This window comes from Hyposmocoma kahamanoa, unplaced genomic scaffold (genome assembly GCF_003589595.1).
Source record: "Hyposmocoma kahamanoa isolate Upper Pololo Valley unplaced genomic scaffold, ASM358959v1 88, whole genome shotgun sequence".
Classification (NCBI taxonomy): Eukaryota; Metazoa; Arthropoda; class Insecta; order Lepidoptera; family Cosmopterigidae; genus Hyposmocoma; species Hyposmocoma kahamanoa.
In genome coordinates, this window is record NW_020654466.1 from 20,784,226 (window position 1) to 20,794,489 (window position 10,264).

The 10,264-nt window shown below is 37.8% G+C and overlaps 1 protein-coding gene across 1 annotated transcript in view; it reads left to right on the forward strand.

Annotated features, from left to right (window-relative positions):
* LOC113235976 (GATOR complex protein NPRL2-like) overlaps positions 1-10,264 on the forward strand; it is a 119,956-nt gene that overhangs the window by 92,318 nt on the left and 17,374 nt on the right. The gene's annotated exons all lie outside the window — the stretch shown is intronic.

The following is a 10,264-nucleotide window of genomic DNA, read 5'->3' on the forward strand; positions in this document are numbered from 1 at the left end:
CTCTCCATCTAAATGGGCCTTAAATGACACTGCGTCCGTCACCCTTAATTGACAAGACGTCCTATTTTCAGTTCAAATTCTGTTTTAAACTGTACTTGTTTTTCGCGCCTGAAATAGCACGATAATATTATACCTCCCTGTATGACATCCGTATATAAATACATATGTATACAGGTTGCAATAAAAATATCTTACTGTATTTTAACTAGTGATCGTGATTTTTAAATGTAAAGTAGGAGGCAAACTGGTTGGGAGGTGATCAATTACCATCGTCGTTTATAAGAAATAAGAAATAACCCAATATTCATTTAAACGAAATCAAAAACTTCGTTTTTTGACCAAATTTTAAAAAGGCAGAAATGTGGTCAGACAAATTGCACCTCATTGGTAAGGCAATAAATACACTTACGCAGCATGTATGTATAAGATATTGACATGTACTTATAGTTACAAATAAAAACAGAATGTATAATATGTTACTTTGTATGCAATGCATTGTTTGCTTGTTGACACGTGTTCCACGACTGCTCTTTGATTGTAATAGTTATTATTACGTATGCAGAGTAGAGAATACAGTTAACGAGATTTGCCGGAGACAACTTCTGTTTTCAATTCATTCTATCGGCGGCTAAATAATAACGTCAGAGAATTGTTATTAAGTCGTTTATTCACTTTTCACATTAATTCGTTCGAAACAAAAGCCACTACCCTGACACAAATTTCCGTTAATTAATTTCAATAAAATTTGGCAAATAAATAAATAAAAAAGTTATTGTAAATAGCAACTAAATACAAGCCAAAGAGAAGTAAGTAGTTTAGTAACAGTAGAGCTTCTTGTGAACGAATTCGTTCAGGGAAGTATTGCCACCTTACCTATTTCTGGCGCCAAGCGGTAATGTGAGCATTACTGCGTTTCGGTTTTGAACAGCGTGGTGGTGAAACAACAGGTACATGACTTATCAACTTTATGTTTCCGGGTGACGGGCGCAGTGGCAGTGCCCCTTAGATCTATGCGATTTAAAGCTCTAAGCGCCAGTGCAGTTGTTATGAACAGGTGTGCCGCTTGCCACCAGACGCACGTCTTGTTCGTCCAGACATATTGTATCATTAAAAAAAAACCGAGATTTCATATACATAGGGCGCACTATAAGTTTCCGGAACTGGCCACTTACATAAACAATATTTAAAAAGTAATTACAACATTTGAAAATGGAACTCTTTGGCTGTAGAATACAGTTTGTTTCATCTGACTGTCACTTGTTTTTAGATTGAGGGGTCATTTTAGAAATTGGTTGTCTACGTCACTATGGGTTTAACTCGTGAAAATTTTCGTAGTATGATTTTCTACGACTTTAAGTGTAATTTAACAGCTCAGCGGAGCTTCGCTCGGCTTGGCGAAACCAGCCAAAGTGGCGCGCGTGCAAAGTGCCTTTAAGCGGATGATTGCTTCTTTTTTAATAAAACTGGATACGTGGCTACTGTTGCTTTGGAGAATCGTTGTACCGTGAATAGTGATTGGTACACGACCATTTGTTTGCCGGAAGTTATTGACAAACTCCGTAAAAATAACCGTAAACACCGTATCATCTTTCACCACGATAATGCCAGTTCTCACATGGCCAGACAGAGAAATCAATTTTTGAAGGTGAACAACGTTGACCTTATGAGCCATCCCGCGTACAGTCCCGACCTGGCACCTTGTGACTTTTATTTATCGTCATAAATTAAAAACTCGTTACGCGGTCAACGATTTTCATCACCTGAAGAGACTGCCGAAGTGTATGAAAAATATGTTTCAGAGATTGTCACGGAGGAGTGGCATAAATGGTTTCAAAATTAGTTCATTCGTATGAAAAAGTGCATTAACGCTAACGGAGAATATTTTAAGAAACAATAAATTCATTTCGAGTTCTTAGGTTTTCGCGATTGTTACACATAGGAAATGAAACTATTTTTCCGGATTTAAATCGCGTATATTTGTTTTTTCAAACAAACCGACGTTTCGGGCCCTTTACAGATCCCATGGTCACGGTTGACTGTAATAACTTAATAAACTCATGTCTGTAACTGAACAAATTCATTTCTGACCATTTTTTCTTATTCATTCCGGAAACTTATGGTGGCCGACCGCGTTTGAATTCTGCAAACCAGCTATAAATAGTCGTCTTGCATGGTGCTTCATCCCCAAAAGCAGTTTGAAGCTGAGCGAAGTTCCGCTCAGCTGTTAAATTACACTAAAAGTCGTAGAAAATCAAACTACGAAAATTTTCATGAGTTAAATCCATGGTGATGTAGACAACCAATTTCTAAAATGACGCCACAATGGAAAAATAAGTCACAGTCAGATGAAACAAACTGTATTCCACAGCCAAAGAGTTCCATTTTCAAATATTGTAATTATTTTTTAAATATAGTTTATGTAAGTGGCCAGTTCCGGAAACTTATAGTGCGCCCTATGTATGAATAGAAGATGCATTACGGTGTTTAAACCTACTGCTCTGTGGAGTAAAGTGCATGCAGCTCAAGGTCGGGAAAATTTTAAACGATAACAAATACACGTGCGCTTACAGACAGATATATCTTGAACTATGACACTTTAATTTCGTATAAATATAAGTAGGTTAATTAAAAATCATGCCGCCACAGCAGAATGTCCCCACCTTTACTTATTATAACTAATAGGGCTTACAGAACCGGTCCGGTTCCTAAAATTTTGATTCCCTGTGCTGAGTTCAAATCAGTACCGGTACTCCCGGTATTCCCGGTACTTCTTGAAAAGCTAAAAGTGTAACCAGTAAGTATGCTTTATCCGGGTTATCCGTACTTAATCAATAATTTACGTAATATTAACGAAACCATAAATAATAAAGAAAACTTCATTCTCTGATCAAACTAAAGGTTTTAATTCAAAATTTTCAGATATAATTACTATTAAATTTAACATAACATAATATCGTAAAATCACATTGCAGTTAAGTAATAAGTTTAAGTGGCATTATAATGGCAGTAAAGTGCGCCCGTGCGAAGTTGTGCCAACGGGTCATGTTACTCACAGTTCAGTAAATACATAGATAGGTCCTTGCTATAACCGGGAATCTATAATCGCGGTACCGGGACTAATTACACCTCTCTAGTACCGGGCTTTTCCGGTATTTCCGGAACCGGAAATTCTCGGGGGCCCTAAACTAACATAATCGAAATTTTTAGCGAAATTGACATTTTAACATATCGATGCCTTACTTTCTCAAACTCGTATCTTATAAAGAGTGATTATTCAGAAGATGCCAAAACTTTCTAATTATTTTACATTTCTTATCAAGGGTGTTAATGTGGCCAAGTGTGTGGCCAAAAAAGTGGCCAGTGTGTGAATATGAAGGAAATGTGATGTGAAATCAGACTGCAACATTTGTATTATACAATCCATTTTTTGCATTTTAGTAACTTTGTGTTTTAAGATACGAGTTTGAGAAACTAAAGCGACGATATCTGGGATCCGCGAAACAAGATCTACGACCCCCTCTAATCGTTTTTTTTTTATATCTTATTTAGTTTCAGTAATGCAAATGCGTTAGTCATGAGAAGGAAGGCAGTATATGTATTGATATCCAACTATTGGACACTCCTTTCATGAGAATAATTCCACGTATTGTAATGCGATTAAAATGTTTGGTCGGTCAAGTTCAAGGTGAAGAAAACGTGCAATGAAGCGCACCGCACGCGCCGCGTTGGCTATTTTAAGATCATTCGTGACATTTCCCCACAGCTCTGAGCTCTATGCAATGCAGTGTAGTTTGATAGAGCATTCTGGGTCAATGAGACGACTTCTTGGCTGCAGTATGCACATTTATTTTCCAAGTTCTTTCTGTCTAATATTAAATGCATCGTAGAAAGTGTTTAATAATTATAAATAATATGTGGCAACTTGCCTGGTCTTAAACTAGGGAATTGCCCTGTACTATGAGTACCAGAGCAACGAAATTCACTTCACGGTCCTATCGGGAATCGAATCTGGGACTTCCGCATCCAGTGACCACAGTGTAAACCGTTACGCCACCGAGGTCGTCAGCAATGGGCCTGTATATGATTTTTCGGCTTTGCGCTCTGGACACGATCTTTTTTTTTAAATTGCTTTTTCATCTTCCTGATGAATCACGTGTTTTTGACATAGGCCGATATTCTAGATAGTCATACAACGTTTTTTGTTGAAGAAAAAATTTCAAGACGAAACTTCTCTTTTGTTCCAACTGTTAAAAATTCCGACTGTAGTTCAAACATAAAGAAGTAGTTTGTAATAATCCTAAATCTCTCAGCACGTCAATTATTAGCAAAAATCGGGTTACTTATAGCTATTTATATAGAGTGGATTATACCTACCTCGGAAATCCCGGAATGATTAAAAATAAAACTCTTAAATGGTTTTATTTTAACTGCCTCAGGAGCTGAACGGTCACCACGCTGATCTGCCACGCAGAGGTCCCGGGTTCGATTCCCGGGCCGGGAGAAATATTTGTATGATCTTCGTTTTGGATTTTGATCTACTCCAAGCTGATATTAACAGCATTTTCGCTTGGTGCAGGGACAACAGCTTGGAGATGAATGTTGAAAATGTTCAGTGATGTCTTATTCCCGGAGAGATCCAATCCTCAATGAGTACAGCCTCGGTGGCACGACCTTGAACCGTGTGAAGTCTGTTCGTGGTTTGGGAGTAAGGTTCGATTCTGGACTCAAATTTAACGATCATGTTATTGATATATGTAATAGTGCTTGGAAAAGTCTTGGCTTCATCAAGCGGCAATCTAAGTTTTTTGACCATCGACAGGAATTTGTAATTTATATAACGCCTTTGTTCGAAGTAAATTGGAAGCTAAGTGCGCAGTGTGGAATCCCCACAGTAAACTCTATAATAGCAATGTTGGAACGAATCCAGAAATAATTTTTGAGGTATTTGTACAGTAAACTTTATGGGTACTATCCTTATATGTACCCTACGCTCTGTATTTTGGGCATGGTGTCGTACAGATCGCTTGAGATCAGGCGAAAACTAGCGCTTCTAAAATATATTTGTAACCTAATAAGAGGATGTATAATTAACCCACCTCTATTGGCTCAAATTCCTTTTTTTATCCCGCCAATCTCACGTTACGTCCTTCGTCAGCGCAAATACCCTCTATTCAACTTTCATTTAACCCGCACAGTGACACTAAGACGGACACCATTCTTCGAAGCCCTAGACGTAACTGAATCGTTAAGCAAAACAAATGATATTGACGTATTCAACAACACTGGATCAAAATTTCTAACATCCGCTGGTTACTATTTGGAGGCGGTCACCGCCCAAAGCTCTGTGGTCCAAATTCCGCATTCTATCTTTGGCCGGTGATCGACTCAACCTTTTTTGTGACTATGACTTACATGTTTAGTAATAAGTACTGTAAGTGTAAATTGTACAAAATAAATAAATAAATGCTTATTTCTCTCGTGAGGTTGGGTGTAACTTGTGGTTGTCTATGGTCTGTTTCATTGCAATTTTCAACAGCATCGATGCAACAGAAAGGCAAATCGAATCATCCAGATTAGAAAGCAATAAATGCTTTAAACGAACTCGGTTTACAACAAATATTTAGTTGTAAATAGTTTTTGCCCTCGACTTTGGGCCCTAACGGGTTTGACCCGATTTAAACCCGGTGTTTAGGCTCAGTGGTATTAAAATGCTATTGGACTGTATAGACGGCGGCGACCGGTTCGTGAAGAGAGTTAGATTTTTGCTTTTTTATTTTACTGGCTAAGGCCCGTTCGGAGCGCGTGCGTGCTATGTTTGTACTAGACACCCGGCGTTAACAAAGCGTCTTTAGCCAAAATAACTTAAAAAGTTAAAAAGAACGGTTGCCATGCCGCCGGGCTGCCACGCAAAGGTCCCAGGGTCGATTCCCGGGCCGGGAGCTACATTTATTTCTCTCGTGAGTTTGGGTGTGATTTGTGGTTGTCTATGTGTGTGGCCATGGCACCCGCGACCCCGGGTTTCCCCTAGTGCGGGGTTGTGTTGAGTGTGTGCGTTATTATTATTATTATTATAAAGTTTGACACATGTAAAGAGAAGACTACATTTCAATAATTATAAGTTTTTTATAAAAACAAAGCCTCAAAAGTTTGTGGAATTATTATTGAAATCGGTTAACGGAAAATGGGTGAAATCCTATAGGCGGGATTCATCCTCTAATTTTCCATCCTTAGAGGACTACTGAAATATCCCCTTTCCAACAAAAAAAAATATATTGAAACCGGTTCAAAATATCAAAGTAATCGCATAACACTCCAAAAAATACAGTCAAGGTGAGACCTTTTGCCAGTTCCGGTTTGGAATGGTAAGGGTGCTGGTGAAATTACAGGCACATAGGACTTGTCAACTTATGTCTCCGGGTGTCGGGCGCAGTGGCAGTGCCCCTCAGACCTTTGCGATTTAAATCTCTGAGCGACACTGCCACTGTTATGTATCGGCGTGTCGCTTACCACCAGGCGCACGACTTGTCCGTCCCATCACTTGGTGTTATAAAATGAAAAATAAAACAATAATTTTGATTAATAATTAAATCGTCATAGTGTATAATAAAGTTCTATATAAAAATAAAACGCGTGTTTTCCGAATAAACTTCCATATCAGAAAATCTTTAGTGACCTACCTCGCTTTTCGCTATCAACAGCATTTTTTACCACAAAGTACTTAGACATGCTTATACGTATTTCTAAACGATTATATAAGCTTTACAATAAAAAGGGTTTAAGTGAAAAGTATTGTTTGAAATAAGCACGTTTTTTTTAATGTAAAACGGTGCACATTTGTTAGCAGTTTTTAAAATAATATAATTTATAATATTCGTAGTGTTTAAATATTTTTATTACACGTGTACGTGTGTACACTTCGTATTTTTATTTAATAAACCAGATGCTGTATAAATGATTTTTTCTTCACCTGTAAAGTTGTCAAAATTGAGATAGTACCGATTGCCAGGTCACAGTCGAATATGTGATTTAGAGACCATACACACGGCGTGTTTTACACATACCGACGACGCGCGTTTTTACAACGCCGTAAACGCGCGTAATCTGCGCCGCAGACGCGCTGTTGTAATAATTCTATTCAAACGCGCGCAAACATCGCGTTGCAAACAAGAACCTTATATACTCCACTGGGGTTTTATATACTTCATTTAGAATTTCATATAGTTGCTTCATTTTCAAAACTATCTGAAATTAACAAATAAAACTAAAATTAAAACTATCTCTTATCAAAATACGCGATAGGTACATATCTGAGGCGCTTATACGCGTGTCGTGAACGCGTGTATATTACACCATGTACATAGAGCTCTTAGATCTGAAAAATACTAATTTAATTTCCTACCTATTGTAGTCTGTTTTTTGTTAAGTAATATGACAGTTACGAGAGTCATGCCAAAAGAAATTAGATTTTCAAAAATTATAAAATTTATTCTTTATTACAGGTATAGATTTTTTCAAAATATTCACCATGAACACGTATGCACTTTTCCATTCGTCTAAACCACTTGGAAAATATCGATGACCTTTCTTCTTTAGACATCTCGGAAATCTCTAAGTTATAAGCAGCCAAGCCATCTTCTTTGCTTTGAAACCGCTTACCTTTTAATTTTTCTTGAATTTTTGGAAAGAGGTAAAAATCACAAGGTGCTAGGTCAGGGGAGTATGGCGGGTGCGGCAGGATAGATACATTGTTTAAATGAAAATAGTCGAGCGTTTTAGCAGAAGTGTGGAGCGGCGTTGTCGTGATGCCAGAGGAGGTGCCGGATACCTGACTTAGGCCGCTTGTTACACCAAGCTGACAAGACTTTTGGGGCACAAACTGTTATATACCATTCGGAGTTAACTGTCCTTTGATCCTCTAGCACTACAGTGTCAATATGTCCCGTCATGGAGAAAAATGAGGCGACCATTTGTTTCTGTGTGCTTCGTGTACGACGACCCTTCGTTGGCGTCGGCTCATCTTCAAAGCACCACACAGTGGGCTGTCGCTTTGTTTCAGCATCATAGTTATGTAACCATGTTTCGTCACCTGTCAGCTTAGAATAATAACGCATAGAAACCTAGCCCGCACACGCTAAGTGAGGCAAATTGAAGCGCGCCAAAAGGGCCTACACGAGCGGGCGGGCCTTCAATGCTCAAGGTCAAATTGCACCGCGAACAGCTCCAGAATTTTAGCTACTATTACGAAATGTGCGGTAAATGAGTGTAAAAATTCGTCAGATAAACATAAAATAGATACTAACATCACATTCCACAAGGAAGTAACGCGTTTCAACTTGTATTTTTATATAAATATTCACTAAAACCGAAAATTAACCTACTACTAAAACTAACCTACATGAATTTGATTTTTGCCTCACTTGTGACAGTTCGTTTGATATGAAACTATCATTCTATGCGTTATTATTCTAAGCCTGTCAGTATATCGTAAACGTTTTTTTTTTTCGCCAGCGTCGAATTTATCATAAATTTGCACAAATCCACGCGACGTTCTTTCTGCTCATCGTTAAGTTTGTACGGAACCCGTCTCGAACAACGCTTATGGAGAGACAGTTGTCCGTGACTAATAGATTGCGATGCTGCTGATCCAATGCCCAGTTCTCGCTCAAGCTCTAAATATGTAGTTCGTCGGTTTTCACGTATTACTTTTTCGGCAAGTTGAACGTTTTCTTAAGTAACCGCGGTTGGCGGCCGACCTGACTTCGCCTCATCTTCAAAGCTTCCCCGCCCACTTTTGAATTCAGCAAACCAATTGAGAACTGTAGCTCGTGAACAAGCAGTATCACCAAAAGTTGTGGCTAAAAGTTGAAAACGGTCTTGCGGTTTTAAACCTTTTTTGTAGTCATAACAAATCATAACAGAAAATCACGTCGAGAGAGCTCCATTGTTGCGAACAAAATTCCCGCCAGAATGTCTCCGAAAAATAAAAAAATAAATAAAAAAAATTTAAGACGTGTTCCATTTTAAAATTTATTAGCAAATAACCTACCTTTACGACGGTGTATAACTTGCCAGTTTCAAACAAGTGATTAAAGAGTATGTTAGTTCTTTTGGCATGACCCTAGTAATTGCGCAAAAGTATTACCTTGCAAGCATGCAGCTAGTGATTGCAGTCGATAAATATTCTATCGACTATCGACATAATGTTGGCCACGCTTATGCAATAAATAGCCGAACTTGTTTAATTTGAACCAACTTCGGTCCATTATTCGTCCAGCTGCTGGCCATAGGTTCATTTGAATTGTCAATTTTTATAAATTCATACATACATACAATGCATTTAGAACCATTTCTATGAAAAATAGAAAAAGGAGACATATTGTAAGGTATTTCAATTTCATCTATTTCTTTCAGCTATCGATAATCAAATCGCGTGTTTTTGTAAAACTGTATATGAATAAAATTTGATTTCGGTACAAATAGGCCAACTGTCACAATAAGAATAAAGAAGACAATAACTATTAGCTATCATTAGAGCGTTGCAACATTAACAATTCAGACATATCTGGCAAAATTTTACCTTCTCTCACAACCTATCGATAAAACTACACGACTATTTAAAATATTATGAAAACTGGCAACCCCGCAAATGTAATTTTACTCCATCTTAAAAAATGACAGAACCTGAACCTGGGACCTCTGCGTGGCAGTCTGGCATGGTAACCGTTCGGCCACGGAGGCAGTTGTTTGTTTGTTCGATTTCAAAGTGATTAAAATATACAGTGTTACTATTAAACGTAATCGCATTCCAATATCCCTAAATCTGCACTCGCCTAGACGTGTAGCTTACCAACAGGCTCACGGCTTGTTCGTCCCGTCATTTGATATTATAAAAAAGAATAAAAACTACACTACATATATATAGTTTTTTCCTTGTGATTTTTTGTGTTAAGTGAATAAAAAATAAGTGTTTCCAATTATTGGAAGCTTATGGTGAGCTTAATAAGTTTGGGAACCTGTGGTTTAGGCCATAGTGCACCACATTCGCCCTATGGGGGTTGAGGACTTCACATGTTTTCCAAGGGCTGTGAATTTTCTTCTATCACGTTTATTTTAGTATTCATACAATAAATATTTTTGATTTCTGTTACTTGAGTTTCGTAACTATAGTAGAAAATAAGTATTACGTTTTTATTTACGTATACATATCTCAGAATTAATCCCAAGTATCGTATTCCCAATTTGCTACAAATAGCGGCAAATGATA